At 45.9% G+C, this 20,764-nt stretch overlaps 1 long non-coding RNA gene across 1 annotated transcript; it reads left to right on the top strand.

The window, feature by feature from the left end:
- Positions 1–366: 366 nt before the first annotated feature.
- On the top strand, positions 367–18,540 carry LOC138447523 (uncharacterized). The gene is made up of 3 exons (XR_011259869.1): positions 367–817; positions 926–1,111; positions 17,962–18,540. It is a non-coding gene; the product is annotated as an uncharacterized lncRNA (long non-coding RNA).
- The last annotated feature ends 2,224 nt before the right edge of the window (positions 18,541–20,764 follow it).

The raw sequence follows: 20,764 nt of genomic DNA on the forward strand, positions 1-20,764 counted from the left end.
CTTTGAGCAAGTTGCGAGGAAGGAACTATGTGTCTCTTGGGGCTGGGAGTCAGAAAGGGCGTGAAGTACAATGTATTTTGACACAACCGACTCACAGGCACAAAGCCACACTGTCTGCTGGGCTTGTCTCTCATGCTCCTGCTGCCTGCAGGGGGCAAAACGCTCTCACGGCGAGGACAGGCCAGCCACGGGTGCCAGGCTCCTTGGCCTCCGACACCAAGCCTGGAAGGCATGCAATGGCCACGTTCAAATATAATTCATTCAATGTCTCAGTACACAAAAGTAACCAATTATAGAGGCCAGTGTTGGTAGCATGTCTTTATTTTTAATTGCAAAACCAGTGTGACAACATCAGAGAACTTTTTCAGAATCGAAGGAAACACATCACTCGAAATATCCCAGGTCTTATACAGTTTCTAGAATTTGTCTTTATACTAGATCTCTTTGTTTTTTCTTGTGCTAATAAATTTTTACACAGTTGTAGCCAGCCTTTTTACTTAGCATTATAACAGAAAAATGTTTCCAAGATTCATTTCAGTCCTATCATCTATTTTTTTAAGCTACCCAGTACTGTCTTACATGCACTCACTGTATTTTAAATCAGTGATTCCATATTGTGGGACTTTGCATTGCCATCAATTTTGCAGTGTGATGAAAGTGAAAGTGAAGGTTAGTTGCACAGTCGTGTCCGACTCTGCAGTTCCATGGACTACAACCTGTCCCGCTTCTCTGTCCATGGAATTCTCTAGTTTTAGCTCTTCCTATTTTTTTTAATTGTTTACTTACATGAAGTGGAATTCCTGGATGAATGGAATATGTGAGTGTTTTTTACTACTCTTACCTTAGTTTTTTACTTAGAGAGCAATGTCCTTCCAATTAAATAGTGCAGGCTGACCGCACGTGTTTCTCTCTTCTTTCTCCTCAGATCCCACTCTGCTGGCAGAAGGAAAAGTGTCTGTTTGGAAGATTCAAGGTAGAGACTGAACTGAACAAAGGAAAGCTACAGCTTACCTGCCGGTGAGATGTGTGGTGAGGCCCAACTGAGCCAGAAAAAGCAAACTCCGGAAAGAAAAAAAGAGGCCATCACAGAAAACGACAGCCTCTTGAGAAGGTACCATAATCTACTTAACCTTTCTCTGACCTTCAGTGTCGTGATGGTTCGTTTTCTGCATCACCTTGACTGGGTCACCGGGTCCCCAGATATTTTCCTAAACATTATTTCCGGGTGTGTCTGTGAGGGTGTTTCCAGAAGAGATTAGAGTTTGACTCAGTAGACTGTGTGAAAGAATAGAAAATAACAGAGCATATGCATATTAGTCTCTGTGCCCAGTTCCTGTCACAGAGCTCCTGAAACCCTTGTAAGTTCCTAAGTGATAACAATTCTAGGAGCATCTCATATTCCCATATTTGACTTTGATCTCGTCTCTGACACATGGGCTCCTAAAACTCTTGTGAATTTCTGAGTCATAACTAGGATGGTCTTTTGTTCTATGGAGGTGACTTCGGGTGGGCTTCTGGCTGGGAGCTGGTCACCAGGAAGCCCAAGCCATGATGAGGAACGTTCCATGCCCCATCTTCCAGAGAGGGGAGTGGGGTCGGAAATGGAGTTAATAATTGATCATGCTCTTGTGAGGACGCCTCCATAAAATCCCAGCTGTAGAGGGTTTGGGAGCCTCCGGGTTGGCACATATGTCCACCCCAGAAGGGAGCCCCCGACTTGATGGAGACAGATCTCCTGTGCCTGAGACCCTCCTGGATCTTGCCCTGGACATCTGCTCATCTCGCTGTTCATCTTCAGCCTTCATGATGCTGTTGTTCCTGTTTAGTCGCTCAGTCATTTCCGACTCTTTGCAACTCCATGGACTGTAGCCGGCCAGGCTCCTCTGTCCATGGCATTTCCCAGGCAAGAACACTGGAGTGGGCTTCCATTTCCTTCTCCAGGGGGTCTTCCCAGCCCAGGGATGGAAACTGTATCTCTTGCACTGGCAGGTGGATTCTTTACTGCTAAGCCACCTGGGAAGCACATCCTTTATGAAGCCCATTAATAAACTAGGAGATGTAAGCATTTCCCCAAGTTCCATGAGCTGCTCTAGTAAATTAATTAAATCTCAAGAGGAGACTGTGGGAACTTCTGATTTGAAACCAGAGGTTGTTATTGCCCAGTCCTTTACTGATTTCACCACCAGTAACACAAGCATCTCAAATAACATTTTTCCTGAAAGTTTTGTCTACAAGTTCAGGGAAATTGCCACCAGGAGACTGGTGCTGCTTGAGTGTCTGGATGGGAAAATTCCTCTGGGGGACATGGGGGCATCAGACAACTCTAGTAGCTTCCATTATTCCAGCACATGTCTATCTCCAGTTGTTGGGACTCCTTACTCACCATGCAACTTCCAAGCTGAAATTTGGCTTCTTGCCGAAATGTCAAAGCAGAGTAAATGTGCTCACTGGTCTGGAGGACACAAGTGACTATCCCCTCTGGCATTTATGTTTCTCATGGTAAATTTATGAATTGGTAGAATTTTTTTAGCTCATCCTTTCTGAACTTAATTAACTTTGGAACACTGAGGAACTGGGCTTTGGGATCTTGCAAAACTGAGGGTGAGAATTCAGATTCTAGTGACTCAGGCAAGGTGGCACCACCCTGGGAAGCCCCTTGGTACATTTCATACTGTCTGTCCCATCTCCACTCACAGTGCAGAATCAGGGGAGGGTCTCCCTGTCAGGAAGGCTAGGGAAAGGATGTCCAGGATGGAAGGAAGCTGCCAAGGTAAACGGGGTACACAGCTGGACAGCTGTGGACAAGCCTGCAGGTCTGGCTTGTCTGTTCACATGCTATGCAAAAAAAGGTTAGATGTAGATTAATTCTACATATGACTAGGAAGCCAGAACAAGCCATGCAATCATCCATGATAGTTAAGCATTAACAGAGAAAGATCTAAGTTGTCCTTAACCATTTACTCTCTAAATTGTTTTTCTCCTTGTACCTACAATGAATCTAATTGATACTAATGTCCATATCATGAATGATAGAGCTATCATATATATATGTTTTAGAAAAGCCTTTTAGAAAGTCAGTTTAAAAAAAATCTCTCTTTTTTGGTTAATGGTTCCCCATTTCTTCCATCCCTCCTCTTACAGTCGATGAGTTCTCTCTACCACCAAAGTAGTCTTAATATGTTAGAGAATAATTAGAGCTTCCTTGTAAACTGACCTCTGCCGTCAGCTTCTCTTCCTAAATCCATTCGATCCTTCAGCCTCTCTTGGCCTCTGTGTAGCCCTTCCTGGCCCTCCAGACAGAAAGAGACCAAACGGTGTCTTCTGAACAGGATCACGGCACTGACTTACATGTCTGGAAACCTCCTTTGGCCCTCTGTGAGTACCACATAGAGTCTCAATCCCTGAGCTGGTACAAAAGGGCTTGCACAATCTGACACCATTCCCCAACGCAGCACCCATGTCCTAGACACACTGAGATGCCCAAGTTGTTCCAAAGAAGCTTCCCACTCCACTGTGCTTCTGGATCTTTGTGCCCTCTCTTACTCTGCCTGAAATGCTCCCCCCTACCCCTTTGGAAATCTTGTTTGCATCCTTCAAAATGAAGATAATCCATCATGTCAGCAAGCACAGTCTCTCGCTCCCTCCTTTGGGTTTTCACAGTCCTTTAAACAAACCTATTCTGTAGCAATTACCCATGGTATTATAAGTATCTGTTTGCACATGTTCGTCTCTCCTACTAGACTATGAACATCTTGAGAGCAGGGACCTGCCATTCATCTCTGTAGAGCCTGTACGTAACATCTGACTCATCATAGATCCTTAATTCACGTTTATTGAATTTATTAATTAAGCCATAACCAAGATATCACCATCCATTTAATTGCAAATGAAGTCCCAGAGATGGAATTAACAGCCTCATTTTTATCAACCTCTTGATAAAGTGAAGACAAACACTGAGTGCTTCTCACAATGCCAGCCTGTGTGGAGCACAGAAAAGCTTTCAAGGGCGTTGGTCCTGGCCTTCAGTAGATTATAATAGAGTGGGAAAGATAAGCTTCCATTTACAAAGTGATAAGAGGACAACATTAAGAACGTTGTAGGACTTCCACAGTGCTTCAGTGGATAAGAAGCCACCTGCCAATGCAGGGGACACAGGTTCAGTCCCTGGTCTGGGAAGATCCTCCATGCCGTGCAGCCCCTGCTCCACAGTTACTGAAGCCCAGTCACCCTAGAGCCTGTGTTCCACAGCAAGAGAAGCCACTGCCAATGAGGAGCCTGCACGCCCCAACTAGAGAGTAGCCCCTGCTCTCTGAACTAGAGAAAGCCCGGGCAAAGCAACAAAGACCCAGTGCAGTCAAAAGTAAATAAATAAAATTACTTTTTAAAAAGAGGACATCAGATAGCCAATAAACATATGACAAATCTTCAACACCAAAGACGATGTAAATTAAAAAAAAAAAAAAAAGAACGTTGGGAAGTCATGTTGGTTGCAGCAGGCATTTGAACTGCTGGGGCTTGAGGCCAGAGGAGTGCAAGCAGGTCCCTGCTCACAGCCTGCCCTCCCTCCTAGAAGCACTGTTGGAAGGTGGGGTCACCTGTGTGGGAGGCAGGAAGGAGACAATGAAATTAGCATGCTCAGAGGAGTTTTCCACATGAAGCTAGGTAAAGTCTGTGTGCATCCTTGCTCAGTCATGTCCAGCTCTTTGTGGCCCCATGGACTTTGTGGCCCACCAGACTCCTCTGTCCACGGAATTTTCCAGGCAAGAATACTGGAGTGGGTTGCCATTTCCATCTCCAGGGGATCTTCCCAATCCAGGAATCGAATCCATGTCTCTTGCGCCTCCTGCATTGGCAGGTGGATTCTTTACCACTGCACCACCTAAAGTGTAGCATTGGAAAAATGTGGCTTGGGGATTGGTAGAGAAGAAGATTGGGAGAAAAACATAGAAAAGAGAAATGAGGTGGGAAAATGCTGGATGCTGGGGTTTAGAGGCAAAGGCGATCTGAGTCAAATCTTTCAGCACCACAGTTATTTGAAGGATTCTGTCGTGCTGTGGAGCCAGATATAGCAATAAAAACAATAAAACCTGTTCTCTTTTACTTAACCATCTACACAATGTTCATGCATCTTGAAAATAGTCATTGGGTCCTTATGGCAGTCCTATCTGGGGTGATGGGTGCTTAGAGGTTGAATCTTCCCTGACCATACCCCATCTTAGGCTAAGGCAGAAACACTCCTCCTTGCTCCAAAGAGTCCCTGAACTTCCCTCTGACATGGCATGTTCACATGCCATGTTCATTGGCTTATTCCTGGAGAAAATAGGCACCATGTCTTATCTGTGCCCAGTATCTGAGGCAAAACAAGAGCCTGGTGAATATAGGCTACATGAGTGATTGGATGCATGGATGTAATACGACACATGACCCTTCCTACTTGCTATCATGTCATCTCATTCTCCACCTGAGTTCACAAACTACTCAACAGTTCTCCAGCAGTGAAGCCAAAGATCCCACCCAGTCTCAGAATCCCCATCCCACTGAACACTGAATGGACAGAGTTGCCCAGGAATCAGCTGGAGCTATCCCTCCTCCAGGGGGGAATTACTAGACGCTGAATAATAAAGATAACAGAGCTTTGAGCCTGGGATAGCATGCCTGCTAGAGCACAGAAACAGACACGACCTAGCAGCCCCAGGCTCTGCTGATCACAAAGTCTTTCTGAGCAATGGCCCTTCAAAGAAACAAATCAAGACAGACAGCCTGCCAAAAACATGCTGACCCAGCAGACTCAGAATCCCTTACCCACTGAGAAACAGCCCTCCCAGCCCATCCATCACTTAGACAACTCAAATTAGATGGTGAGAACATCAAAGAAGTAGAGAATGCCTCCGTGGCTGTGGGAAAGCTCTCCTGGGCAACCTTGCCCCATGCACTCCCCTCCCTACCTCTCGGGTAGCCTGAGGAATAAATACCCTCATCCTCCTGTCAGATTTCTATCCATCCTCCAAGACCCAGCTCCAATGCCACCTGTTAGTGATGCCTTTGCCCATCTCCGAATGGCATATTATTAGGTCAAGTGTAGGTTTTGATGTTCTGGGCAAGAGTCCCTGAACTGCCCAAGTTCTAATCTTCCAATCCCTTTCCCCTGAAGAGGTACACGCAAGGAGAAATTTATGGGGAATAAACAACCCCTGTGTACCCCAGACTCTAATGCAGAGCTCTCTGAATGAGCAGAACTGAATTATAAAATTGAGCTCAAAACTCAAATTGGGCTTCCATCTCCTCCCAGAGCTAGCATCCAAGTCCTGGGGTCTTAGCCCCTCTCAACATGGCAAGAATATATGCTCAGATGTGTGGAAGGGAGGAAATTTTGTCAGTCTCAGGCAGGTTCCAAGTTCACTCATCAATCCTGCAACATGGGAGGGGTGGGCAGGAGAGTGGAGCGATTGATTGATTGATTATTGCTTATTTTTTCAAATCGATTGACAGCACTCATAAAGACAGAACTATCATATGACCCAGATCTTGCACTTCTGGGTATTACCTTAAGAATGTAAAAACAGTAATGCAATATATATACATATGTATATATATTATATATAACAAAGCATATATATAATATATATGCATTCCTATGTTCATTGCAGCTTTATTTACAAGAGCCAAGATACGGAAATAGCCTAATTATCCATTGATAGATGAATGGAAAAGAGGTGGTATATCAGTTCACTTCAGTCCAGTTGCTCAGTTGTGTCCAACTATTTGTGACCCCATGAGCTGCAGCATGCCAGGCTTCCCTGTCCATCACCAACTCCCGGAGCTTACTCAAACTCATGTCCCTCGAGTTGGTGATGCCATCCAACCATCTCATCCTCTGTCATCCCCTTCTCCTCCTGCCTTCAATCTTTCCCATCATCAGGGTCTTTTCCAATGAGTTGGTTCTTCCCATCAGGGGGCCAAAGTATTAAGAGTTTCAGCTTCAGCATCCTGAATATTCATTCAGGACTGATTTCCTTTAGGATGGACTGGTTTGATCTCCTTGCAGTCCAAGGGACTCTCAAGAGTCTTCTCCAACACCACAGTTCAAAAGCATCAGTTTTTTGGTGCTCAGCTTTCTTTATAACCCAATTTTTACATCCATATATGACTACTGGAAAAACCATAGCTTTGACTAGTTGGACCTTTGCTGGCAAAGTAATGTCTCTGCTTTTTAATGTGCAGTCTAGGCTGGTCATAACTTTTCTTCCAAGGAGCAAGTGTCTCTTAATTTCATGGCTGCAATCACCATCTGCAGTGATTTTGGAGCTCCCCAAAATAAAGTCTCTTACTGTTTCCATTGTTTCTCCATCTATTAGCCATGAAGTGATGGGACTGGATGTGCTGATCTTTGTTTTCTGAATGTTGAGTTTTAAGTCAGCTTTTTCACTCTCCTCTTTCACTTTCATCAAGAGGCTCTTTAGTTCCTCTTTGCTTTCTGCCATAGGGTGGTGTCATCTGCATGTCTGAGGGGTTAACCCACACACACTGGAATACTACTCAGCCATGAAAAGAATGAAAGCTGGCCATTTACAACAACATGGATGAACCTTGAAGGTATTATGGTAAGTGAAACAAATCAGACATAGAAAGACAGATGCTGTAGAATTTCACTTGTGTGTGTGTGTAATTTAAAAATATTGAAACAAACAAAACAAAACAAAGTTCATAGACCCAGAGAACAGATTATTGGATAGAGAACAGATTGTTGGCTGACCAGAGGGGAAGGGAGTTGTGGGGACAGAAATGGGGGAAGGGGGTCAATTTATGGTGATGAATGGTGACTAGACTTATGGTGGGGATTACTTTCTAGCATATATAAATAATGAATTATTATGCTGTACACCTGAAACTAATGTTATATAGCAATTTTTATCTCAGCTAACTATTTTGACAGTCTGAAGTGTATCTTCAGATACTTTAGTTCTGAAGGAGTGGAGACCAAGGTTTTGCATCCATGGGGGTAGCTGACTCTCCTGACATAGGCGAAAGTGAAAGTGAAGTCGCTCAGTCGTGTCCGACTCTTTGCGACCCCATGGAATGTAGCCTACCAGGCTCCTCCCTCCATGGGATTCACCGGGCAAGAGTACTGGAGTGGGTTGCTATTTCCTTCTCCAGGGATATCTTCCTGACACAGGGATCGAACCTGGGTCTCCCACATTCCAGGCAGACGCTTTAACCTCTGAGCCACCAGGGAAGCCCCTGACATAGGTAAGGGAGAGGTTAATTGTGCCTGACTGTGTTCTGGCACCCAGAGCCTCTTAGCCATGTGTTGCCATAGAGACCATCCTACGATACTCAGTACTATAGGCAGGGGTACCATGTGGCCTCTCCTTGCTCAGCCTAAAGCAGGCATGATGCTGAAGACGGCCACCCTGCTCTTTTCTTCTTCCATTTAGAGACCTCAAAAATTTCTGTCCTGAGGATTCATGTGAAAGAATTTCTACACTTCTGGTACATTTTCTTGCCCTTTTTCTTCTGGAACATTTTCTTGCCCTTTTTCTTCTAGAAAACAAAACCTCTGTTCTAGAAAGCAAACTCAGAGGGGACCTGCAGTTGGTGAGCTGTCCAGAAAAGCACTGCCCAGACTAGGGTTAGATAGGGCCCATCTATGTGCTGAGATCCTTCTTCCTTGTCAGACAACTCAAAGCTTCATCCACTCAGAGGCAGACTACTGACCTCGCTGTCTTGCCAGCTGTCAGAGCACACTGTTAAACATCCTCTTTTAATCCTAATGAAAACAAAGATAATGTGTTCTAACACAATGCTAAACACTTTAAATTACTTTATCTCCACTTTATAGATGAGAAAACTGGAGTATAGAACGTCCAGTGATATGCTCAGGTCATACAGTTGGTTACTCCAAAGCTCATACAGTAGGTCCTCTTCTCATGTCTTTGATGCTTGCCAAAAACTAACCTCCCCTGCTACTTCTCTTCACTGGTCCACATCCATTCTCTGGAGAAACAGAGAACAAATTCCCTTCTGTTTCACAGTCCTGTCCCTTAGAGAGAACACACGCAATAGCCTTCTGTGAACTGGTGGCTCCATGGGCAACTGTGAGAAATTGTTGTGCCCAGAAGGCAGCACTGTGTCTCCCCTTATTCCCTTCTCCAGGGTAAGCATTGCTCTGCTCCCTTACAGTGTATAGAAAGAGGTCTTGCTCCTTATTCCCAGTAAAGCATCCATGTCACAGTCTTCCCTGAAAAAAAGCAGACAACTCTTGATAGCCACTCCGCCTGCTGCCCCCGCCACTACCGAGCATCAGGCCAGCAGGAGTGACCTCTGCCCTTCATCACGCCATCAGCTTCCACACCATCTGGCAGCTGCTGTGGGAGGAACAACCTAGGAGCCTGCACTCAGTCCCTTGTTCCCAAGAGTGGTTGAGGGGACTCCATCACTCTGCCAACCCCACCTACAGACTTCTCACAGAGGCAAGAGGACTTGCCAGTCTGACTGCCCCATTCAGTGTTCAGTATGTCTGACTCTTTGCTACACAATGGACTATTAGCCCACCAGGTTCCTCTGTCCATGGAATATCCCAGGCAAGAATACTGGAGTGGGTTGCCATTTCCTCCTCCAAGGGATCTTCCCGACCCAGGGACTGAACCTGCATCTCCTGCATTGGCAGACAGATTATTTATGGCTGAAACACCTGGGAATCCACTCTGGGTGTTTAATGACTGTCCTGACAGGAGCCGAGATCACTTTCTTCTTTTACTTCTGGCACCTGGCAAGATGGATCACACGCCCCACCTCATCACTGTGAGTCAAATATAAGACCCCTCTGCCCTTCCAGACTGGGCTGTCCAGACCCTCACATCTGCTCCGGCATCTCCACCTGCGCCTGGGAGGTGAGGCAGGTGGGTGGTCCTTGCTCCTGCGGTTGATGGGGTGAGCGAGCTCAGTGTGTCCCAGAAACCCAGTGTTTCTGTAAGATGAGGAATCCTCCTGGGCTCTCCGGACTGGTGCATCAGCCTGCATCATCCCAGGAGCTCTGCATTGGGAAGACTCAGGTGCTGGCTCACAAGTTCATGTTTATAGGCTTTTTTTTTTTTTCTGCATTGAGTTCCCTGTTTCGCTACTTTTCCTTGACTGAGTCTCCTTCAGTTGAGAAGCCAGAAGAAAGGAGACATGAGTGGCAGGATTCAAGGACTGGAATGCCATCTGTGCCCCCAAACACTCACAAGTGCCCACGAGCACTTCTGTCTCTCATTCAGGGAAATCACAGATCTAAGAACACCAAGGAAGTGCTCTAAGTTAAAGCTTCTCAGACACGAATGGGCACTGGGAATCTTGTTTGAATGTGGATCCCAATTCAGGAAGTCTGGGGTGGGACTCGAGACCAGTATTTCTAAAAGTTCCCGAGTGACCTCAGTGGTTCTGATCCATATTATCTAGATCCTTTCCACTCAAAGGCAGCCCGGGACCAGCAGGGTCAGCACTGCTAGGACTTTGTTAAAAATGCATCATCTCAGGCCCTGTCCCAGAGACCTTGTCCATCAATGTGTGGCTGATGGCCGTCTCACTTCTTTCCCCTGCTGGCACCTGCAGGATGATAAGATATAAATGGTTGCAGCTGTGCTGGGCAGGACTCTTAGTTAACCTAGAGGCTGGTCAAATAGGAAAATCACTAATTTCCCCAAGGAGCCTGGGCTGTACCGCCGGCAGCTGGTCCTCCTCTGTGAGCTGCTGGGAGCTGCAAGCGGGACTACGTGAGATGTTTACAGAAGGTAATGTGGCTGAATTAATGGTGATGCAGGAGCCGTCACAGAGGTGATTTTTGACTCTTTTAATTGCACCATTTCTCAACCTTAATGCTGCCTTGCTGCCATTTCTGAATTACACCTCCACACACATCCAGAGACACGCGCGTCGCCGATTAATTCTCCTGCTCACACTGATAAACTACCCAACACATAATTTATACTCATTTATTTTTGCCCTAATCTAGCCAAACTCTTCTTTCTACTCCGTCAGCCAGAGTGCCTTCAGAAAATTAGTCTTTAGACAGTATCCCTATATTCACTATCCGTGTAAGTCCCTTCCATGGAAATCAGGGCTGACAAAGTTCTAGGCTCTTTTTCAACTTTATTCTTTAAAAAAAAAAAAATTTCCACTCCAGGTTTTAGTTGCCACGTGTGGGATCTTCAGTTGTGGCGCACAGGATCTAGTTCCCCCGGTTAGGGATAGGACCTGGTCCCCTTGCTTTAGGAGCACAAAGTTTTAACCATGGGAACACCAGGGAAGTCCCTCAACTTCATTCTGAAGAAGCACTTCAACCATCCGGATGGCTCCGTACTTTACATACTGAGAGCTGTGTTTTGTTCCATCACAAACAAAACATGTTCCTATCAGACTCTCCGCTTCCACTCGGCTACCCCACTCCCACCACCCCTGTCGACCTACACTCTGTGTGCTGTTAAGCTAGCAATGCTTTTTCTCTAGTCAGCATATCCCTGTCCTCTTGGCCCCCTAGTCTCATTTCCTCACACACCTCCCCTGTCTCCTGTTTACAGATGCTGAGACCTCGGCTGTGGAAGCTGACCCAGAGGCAGTTCTGTTCTGCGCCACCTTCCTCCAGCACCTGGGGGAAAGATCACAGCTTTGACTTTGCCTCTGTGGTCCTACCCACTGCGGCTCCTGCCACCTCCAATTTCAGGGACTTGGAGTCTGAAATTTCAGGCACTGTCCCCGGGGAGACACGTCCTGCCCCAGAGAACATCTGGGATTGTGTCTGCCTTTAACTTCAGGACTAAGGGCTCGTGAAGTCTCCAGGCTCCTCAGCCCTCTTGACATTCACCCTCATGCATTTAGATGGTTGCCTGCAGACTTCTCAGCCTTCTCTTCCCCTTTAGGAGGCCCAGGTTTGTGCTGCCAACAAGCCCTGTCCTACTCTGGCTCAGGGCCTTCCATTAGCATCCAGACATGAGCTGCCTTCTCCAGCTGAGCCCACTGCAGGGGCTTCACCCGCAGGACCCTCCCCAAATGGAGCCAGAGGATATGGGCCATACAAAGAGTCCCGTTCACAGTGATCCAGTGGCCTGCTATGAGACTGAGTATGTGGATATGGGGAGAGAGAGAGACAGAAATGTCATCAGTACCCAGGTCCTCTGTTTCCAAACAGTCTTGGTCCAGTGACCTTGGGTGTGCTGTTTGATCATTTGGGGCTTGGTGGCCTCATCTGTGATGAGGGGATACTGATTCTTTTCCTGGTAATGGGAATCTGGAACAGATCAAACTTGAGATTGCATCCTATCCTTAGATCCAGGACTCAGTGACTGACCTGTTACATGGGAGGTGAGGGGGTCTGATTTACCTGGAGGAAAGTGGAATCCTAGTGAGAACCAGTAGAAAAGCTTGGGTCCTCCCTCCCCAGCCCACACACTCATTCTGTTTCCTCTCCTCTCCAGTAGCCCCTGTCCTGGAGCTGCTGGTGTGGTGCAAGCACCTCCCTGAGTGATGCTCCCAGCTGGGCAGTGCCCAGCCCCGCCATGCCACCCAGGAGGGAGCAAGTCCTCTTACCGAGCAGGCTTTCCTCAGAGCCTACATGAGAAAAAGTTGCCCAGCAGACACGCAGGGCAGAGACTGACCTGGGGTGGGGGGATCTGACCCCCTTCTTCAGGCCCTCTGCCCCCTCTTATGCCTGTGGGTACCTCTGGACCCAGCGGCTGTCCCCATAATGAACTGTGACAGCTCATCACATTATGGGCTTGCTTCTCTGGCAGGGAGATTAAGGGCTGGTGAGGCTCATTAGCATCCGCCTGGAGTAAACTGGGAAGCCCTGCTATCCCATTCTCGAGCTGGCCTCTCCTTTCCAGGCCACATGCTAGCCCTTCTCCACCGTGTGTCTCCCTCATGGGTGTGTTGTGAGCAGTTGTGAAGAGGGTCATGGCCATTGGTCGTTTGATAGTGGTGATGGGAGGAAAGCATGCACGTGATTTGCTTTTGAAAATGCATAATGAATTGAAACAATCGTTTCCGCTTGATGGAATCCCAACATGCTTTCTTGAGTAGGGGTGGGTGGGGGGGCAGGGGGCCTGGAGAGCCAGCCCAATCCAGGGATGTATGGGTAATGCCATCTTGGTGTCTGAGGCCAGTGAAGGAAGATTGAGACCACAGCTGCCGTCTGTCCTTCCATCTGACTGTTGGCTGGGATGATGATGGAATCGTAAGAAAACCAGGGTTATCTTGCTAAAATGCAGACTTTGATTCAGTGGGCGTGGTGTATCTTCCACACCAGTATCTGGGTATACAATAATATTCAGATACTGGTATGAAAAATGGGAAATTCAGTGAATCCTCTAGAAGAAAAGTATCAAGTGCCATCTTTAGGTAGAAGTCTGGAGGATAGATATTTTCTTTCATGATCTCTTTTCCCAAGGCCATGAAGAGGTTTTTTCTTCTTAGTTACTAAGCTGTGTTCGACTCTTTGTGATCCCATGGACTGTAGCCCACCAGGCTCTTCTGTCCGTGGGATTTCCCAGCCAAGAATACTGGAGTGGGTTGCCATTTCCTTCTTCAGAGAGTCTTCCCAACCCAAGGATCAAACACGCATCTCCTGCAAAGGCAGGGGGTTTCTTTACCACTGAGGCACTAGGGGAAGACCAATAGACTTTTACTAGGTCTTTTTTCATAGATTCCTGGATATTAATACTCAAGAAGAAAGGCCATGCTATACCCCAGTGACCATGGAGGGGTTGGGGATGCCTACAGGGACTTACTCATGTTATTTTGAAATGATTCACGTACCTGTAAGACCTACTTACGCATCATGCTTCTCCAGAGTTTAACTGAAGTCAGAGAAGGATCAAAATTTAAAGCTGGAGGGGAGTGTACAAAATCTCTAGTTCAATCTCCTCTTTTAGAGAGGATGAAACTTAAGGTCAAAATGCTTAAATAACTGGCTTAGCCCCTAACACAGGGTCTGACCCATCAATAACTGTTGACCTGATTGATGAAATGTCCAGTGTCGTATCTTATCAAGTCCAGAACAGGAGCCTTCTGCTGCTATTTCCCAACTCTCTACACTGGAAGTTGTAGCCTCTTATCAGCAGGACAAGGACATAACATGGCCACAGTGAGACAGATGACACTAGACTCCCCCCCCCCCCCAGAAAAGCCCAAACCCTAGAGTTTTAGGTGAAATCAGATTTTTGAGTATTGACAATTAATTCAAACTTAAAGCAGAGAACCATGAAACCCAAGAAGACAAGTTGCTAAGGCAGATACGCTTGCTGGTTTCCAGCTTCTAATCTTCATGAGTGCCAGGGACTGACAACTGATACCAGTTCATGTCTATTTGGATGTCACTATGAAGAGTCAAGGCTCAGGAAACACTCTCCCTGTTAGCTTAGTCAGAAAGGATTTCTTCCTTGAGCAAAGCAGGAAAGTTTGCTGACAGCCAAGATGTGGGCGATGGATCAGACTACAGAAGACTCTTCAGAATAAGAAAAGGTGCTTGAGAGATTTAACTCATCCAGGAATGTGCTTGGAAATTGCCTTCAGAGTGGGTATCTTTGTTACTACAAGGCGGGTGATGGGATTTTCCTGAGCTCAACTGCTCCCTTAATGAGAAATCCATAAATAGGTCCTCATATCTACCTACATGGGCTTTCCATGTGATGCAGTGGTAAAGAATCTGCCTGCCAATGCAGGAGAGGTGGGTTTGACCCCTGGGTTGGAAAGATCCTCCGGAGGAGGAAACGGCAGCCCACTCCAATATACTTGCCTGGAAAATCTCATGGACAGAGGAGCCTGGCAGGCTACAGTCCATGGGGTTACAAAGAGTCAACATGAATCTACATACAATCTGCAACAACAATCTACACACAAAACATTAGGAAACCAAGCATGTTGTGACGATAGGACAGGTGGATCAGGAAAAAACTGTCATTCACTGTATGCCCAATAGAGATATTTTGTAAATGTTTAATCAACATACACATAGGAAACGTGCATACAGCCTGCATATAGGAAAGTGCACATAAAAACAGCAGACAAAAATGTTCGCAAACTGAACATACTTGTTTAACAGCACATAAATCAAGAAAGAACATGACCAGGAGCCCCTCAAGCCCCCTTTTCCAGTTACTGACACCTGCCCCACCCCAATCCCACCAGAGCAACTTCTGTTCTGACTGCCAACAGTGTAGATTACCTTCCTTCGTATGTGTATTGTATCTGGCTTCCTTTGCTCAACATTGCTGGTAAGATGAATTAATCCACACTATGAGTAGCTGTACTAGTGTATCACTGCTACATAGTATTCCATTGTGTGTATATAACCCTACTTATCCATCCTACCATTGATGCCCATTTAGGTATTTTCCATTTGTGGGTTATTACACGTGGTACTGCCATGAGATTTTCAGTAGATTTCTTTTGATGAACGTTTGTACACCTTTCTGTGGGAATGGAATGGATGGGTCATGGGGTGGGCCTCAGTTAAGCTTTTGTAGCTGCTGCCCGTTGGCCAAAGCAATTGCGTGAATTTATATTCCCATCGGGAATATATGAGTGTTCTGTCTGCTCCACATGCTTCTCAATACTTGGATGTCAAAAGACAAAAGTTTAGTTTTGTTTTTCATCTGGTGGAGGTGTAATGTATCACACCACTGTTTTAATTTGCATTTTCCTGATGACTAATCAAGTTGGGCACTTTTTTGTATATTTAATGGCCATTAGAATATCCTTTTCTATGAAGAGTCTATTCAAATACTTTTGCTTATAAAAAAGGTTATCTTTTCACTCTCTTAATGGTGTCTTTTGATAAATAGAAGTTGTTAACTTTAACATTCACCAATTTATCTTTCTTCTTTATTGTGAACACTTTCATGTCCTGTTTAAGAAATCTTTGTCTATTCAAGGTCACAAAGATGTTTTCCTTGAAAAGCTTTATTAATTTTTAGCTTTCACATTTCAAATAGAGACTGATGTAAGCTTCTTTCCATCTCTTGGAGATAATTTTTCTCAGGACCAGTGAATCTACAGTGTGACTGAGGGGCAATGTCCTGTAATGAGAGAAGCAAGGATCTACAGAGTCTTCCAATTACCAGCTATTTAACTTTAGACAGTTGCTAAACCTCTCTGTGCCTCATTTCTTTCAGGGGTAATAATCTTGTCTTTCTGATGTCTTTCTTGTGAGGACTAATTATGACAATCTACACTCAAGGCTGAGAATAGCACCTGACAGCAAATAAGGGTTGTTGTTGTTTTTTAGCCGCTCTGTCGTGTCTGACTCTTTGGGATCCCATGGACTGTAGCCCACCAGGCTCCTCTGTCCTTGGGATTTCCCATCCAAGAATATGGGAATTGGTTGCCATTTCCTCCTTCAGGGGATCTTCCCAACCCAGGGATCAAACTGAGTCTCTTGTGTTTCCTGTATAGGCAGGCAGATCTTTACCACTGAGCCACCTGCGAAGCCCATTACTTAGGGTTAGTTAGTGTTATTATTATTGGGCTTAATTTAACAAGTTAAATGGGGTTGCGGGGAGGGGATGTAGGGGATGGGGTGGAGGAGGGGAATCTGTGTTGCAAATGTGGGAGAGGGCGGAGGACAAGGAGTAGAAAGGCATGCATCCCTATGCATCTCTTCAGGGATCCTAGACGGTCAGTGTAAGAGCCAGAAGGTTCCAAGAAGTCCGCTGTGGGAATGAGGGGTGTCAACGCCCAGATGGCCAGGAAGCATCCTGCTCACATTAATCCCCTCCTCCGGGATTGGCCCAGGGAGCAGGCCACAATCCCACTAATTATTTTAAGCAGGAAATAGATGATGATCTATTAAACCAGTGACTATAAAGAGCAGCTGTGGTTTGGGGCAGAGTCCCCCCTGCTGACAATTCAGAAACTCAGGTCCCAGGACCCAGCTTCCACGAGGTGGATGCTCATTGGGGGCTGGGACATTTTGTCCAGGGATGGTCCTGGGAGTGGGGGTGAGGGGATACAGGCTCTCCACCCTGAGCCCAGGAAGCAGAAACTCGAGGACCAGGTCATTTAGTGAGTCAAAGAATTCCCCAAGAGGATTTCTAGAGTTATGTATGTCTCTTCTGCAAATAACCTCTGGCACATTTAGAGTACTACCATACCCTTTAGTACATAACAGAGGTTGGCAAGCTTCACCTATAAAAATCCAAATTGGGGCTTGCCTGGCAGTCCAGTGGTTAAGATTCTGTACTCTCAATGCAAGGGACATGGGTTTGATTCCTGGTCAGGGAGCTAGGATCCCTCATGCTGCACTGCATGGCCAAATAAAATAAAATCATTAATAATAATAAAAAGGGACTTCCCTGCTGCTCTAAGGTGTCTAAAACTCCACACTCCCAATGGCTCAGTTTCGATCCCTGGTCAGAGAACTAGATCCCACGTGCTGCAACTAAGACCTGGCACAGCCAAATACATAAATAAATTTTTTAAAAATCCAGATAGCAAATATTTTGTGAGTCCTCTGGCCTCTTCTCTATTCTGCCACCCCTTCTGAAAAGTAGCTATAGGCAGTACATAAGCAAACGAGCATGCTGCGTTCCAATATAACTTCATTTATGGACACTGAAATTTGAATTTCATATAGTATTCAGGTCACAGGAAATTTTTTTTCATTTTTCTCCAACCTTTAAAAAATGTGAAAACCATTTTTCATTCAGGGTCATACACACATAGGCAGTAGGCCAGATGGGCCCTGAGGGAGGGAGTCTAAATCAGTCCAGGTCAGCAGTTTTCAAAGCATAGTGTCTGGACAAGCATGGGAGCCTGTCAGAAGTGAGATTTCTTGGGTTCAACCCGGACCTACTGTATCAGAAACTGGGGGTACAAGTGGTTCTGATTAATGATCAGATTTGAGAATCTTTGGTCTAGAATTCAGGTTCTTCCATGAACTTACTCTAAGACAATTTTCCTGCCTTTTATCTCTCTGTATCTTTTTTTTAGTAGAACAGTGGCCTTCCCTGGTGGCTCAGATGGTGAAGAATCCGCCTGCAATGTGGGAGACCTGGGTTCAATCCTTGGGTTTGGAAGATCCCCTGGAGAAGAAAATGGCAACCCCCTCCAGTATTCTTGCCTGAAGAATCCACATGGATAGAGGAGCCTGGTGGGCTACAGTCCATGGTGTTGGAAAGAGTTGGACACAACTGAGCGACTAAGCACATAGTTACTTAGGGCTTCACAGGTGGCACTCGTGTTAAAGAACCTGCCTGCCAATGCACATAGACTTAAAAGACTCGGGTTCCATCCCTGGGTTGGGAAGATCCCCCAGAGGAGGGCATGGGATCCCACTCCAGTATTCTTGCCTGGTGAATCACATGGACTGAGGAGATTGGCAGACTGCAGTCAATAGGGTCACACAGAGTCGGACACAACAGAGGCAACTTAGCACACACAGGCACGTAGTTGATTTACCATGTTGCGTTACTTTCCAGTGTACAGCAAAGTATATACGTTCTTTTTCAGATTCTTTTCCATAATAGTTTATTCCAAGATATTGAATAGAGTTCCCTGTGCTACACAGTAGGACCTTGTTGGCTATTTCATTTTGTATATAGTAGCTTGTATAGGCTGATCTCGTACTCTTAATTTATCCCTCCCCCTTCCCCTTTTGGTAACCAACAGCTTGTTTTTCTTACTATATCTTTTGCTTAGACAAGTTTAACCCACCACCCCAAACCCCTTCTGAGAAGTCCTTTCCTGTAGCTGCTGTTCAAGCAAATGGCTCCAGTGAATTACCATCAGGTGTCCACACACTGTTCCGAGTGTGTCCAATTTGACGAGTACTGGACACATGATCAAAATCTTATTGGTGACAGGTATTTGTCATATATCCAAGGCTAATGAGGTTCACCTTTGTGAGGATTTCAACTGGATATGTAGGTAGGAAATCATTTATTGCTGCGGGGGGCCAAAGTAGGAAAAAAGAAGTGCAGAGAGAGAGGATAGTACCCAGCTTTCGAGAGGCAGAGATGTGGGGAGGCAGAAGCCATGGGTATGCTGAAATTTTGAGGCTGATGGGCAACCAGCTGAAGCCCAGGGTTCCAGGGAGGGGTCCAGAGGCAGAGGAGAGGTGAGTGCATTAACAGTCAGCAGAGGGTAGAGGTCAGAAGAAGCTCCACTGAAAGAGCTGCAGGGAGACTTGATCACAAGCTGCTTTGTACCCTGAAACATGTCTGCCCCCTCAGCCTGGGGAGCCCCAAGTCCCTGCAAGATTCCTGGTCCCATGAGAGTCCTACCAGTAACCAGGATGGGGCATCCGCTCCCTGGCACTAGAAGAGTGGAGCACACCCTCAATGGACAGAGCACTCCAGCCTCACTCACCTGTTGTCTTCCCTTAACCCTACTGTCTCTCTGCTCAGGCAGCTCTCCCCCTCCTCTCCTCCATGCATCTAAATCTTATTCTTCAAGGCCTTACTTATAGGGATCTTCCTCATTAAGTGTTCCTTGATTCTCCTGCTCTTCCTCCCTGCTTGGTTAATCCATCTCCCCCCCACCCCTACCCTACCCCCGCCAGAGCCAGCATTCTGCTACTGGCAGCCCACAGCATTTTGTTCTGTCATTAAAAAAATTTTTTTATTTCATATTGTAGGATAGCCGATTACAATGTTGTAATACTATTACAATGTTGTAATAGTTTCAGGTAGACAGCAAAGGGACTCAGCCATACATATACATCGGTTCTGCCATTTTTAAAGTTACACACTGTCGGTCAGTTCAAGCAACTTAAGGAGGTGTGTCCTTGCAATTTCCAGCACAGGACTTGAACATGGTCAACATTTAGTCAAAGTTGGGGGAGATCAGGGAAGGTGTGATCATGTATCCCTCTCTGGCATTGCCTCTGCATCCTCAGTGAACATAGCCATTTCAGTGTCCATAAGACCCTGGTCCAAGGGAGTGACAAGAGTTGACAATACTGACATTAACAGCACTCTAGGAGAGGAAGGACCAGATGTCCCTGGTAGGTCCCTTTCCAAGCCCCGGTCTCCTTCACACTTCTAAATCCCTTCTCCACACTTCAGCCAAGGGGACCTGAGAGAATTTCAAGGGCTTTCAATGACCAATTGCAATTAGCTGTGTGGGAAATAGCTCCAGTCAATTAGTGTTGGCACGTTTCCAGGGCTGTCACCAACCTGCTCTGGAGCAATCAAACTTAATTATCTTGTTGTCTTTTCCTTTTTTAAATGTTAATCTCATTTGCTATGGTTTCAGTAAACAAGTAGATAAACAGAGGTTTTAATTTGAATGTTGCAAAGTTGGACAAAGACCTCAAAGGTTTTAAAAACCTCAGTTGAGTTCCATAGTGAGTAGTTAGCATACATCAGTTGAGTTCCACAGTGAGTAGTTACCATAGATCCTACATCTCGCCTTCTTTTTTTTTTTAATATTATTTATGGATTTATTTGGCTGCATGAGGTCTCCATCGCAGCATGAAGGATCTTTAACTGTGGTGTTCAAACTCTGAATTGCAGCATGTGAGATCTAGTCCCCTGACTTGGGATTGAACCCAGGCCCTCTGCCTTGGGAGTGCAGAGTTTAAACCACTGAACCACCAGAGAAGTTCCCCTGTATCTCCTTCTAAAGTGACTAGAATCACACTCCCAGGGAGCAGACACATGGGTCACCACAGAGGGAAACTCGCCCTTTTGTTTGTTTTTTGACCACCATGGAGCACAAAAGAGGAGCTAGGGAGGGGACAGTGTGTGTTTTATTTGGGTTCACCTCTTCCAACCCAAAAATAGACTCACTG

Source organism: Ovis canadensis, chromosome 11 (assembly GCF_042477335.2).
Source record: "Ovis canadensis isolate MfBH-ARS-UI-01 breed Bighorn chromosome 11, ARS-UI_OviCan_v2, whole genome shotgun sequence".
NCBI classification, from domain to species: Eukaryota; Metazoa; Chordata; class Mammalia; order Artiodactyla; family Bovidae; genus Ovis; species Ovis canadensis.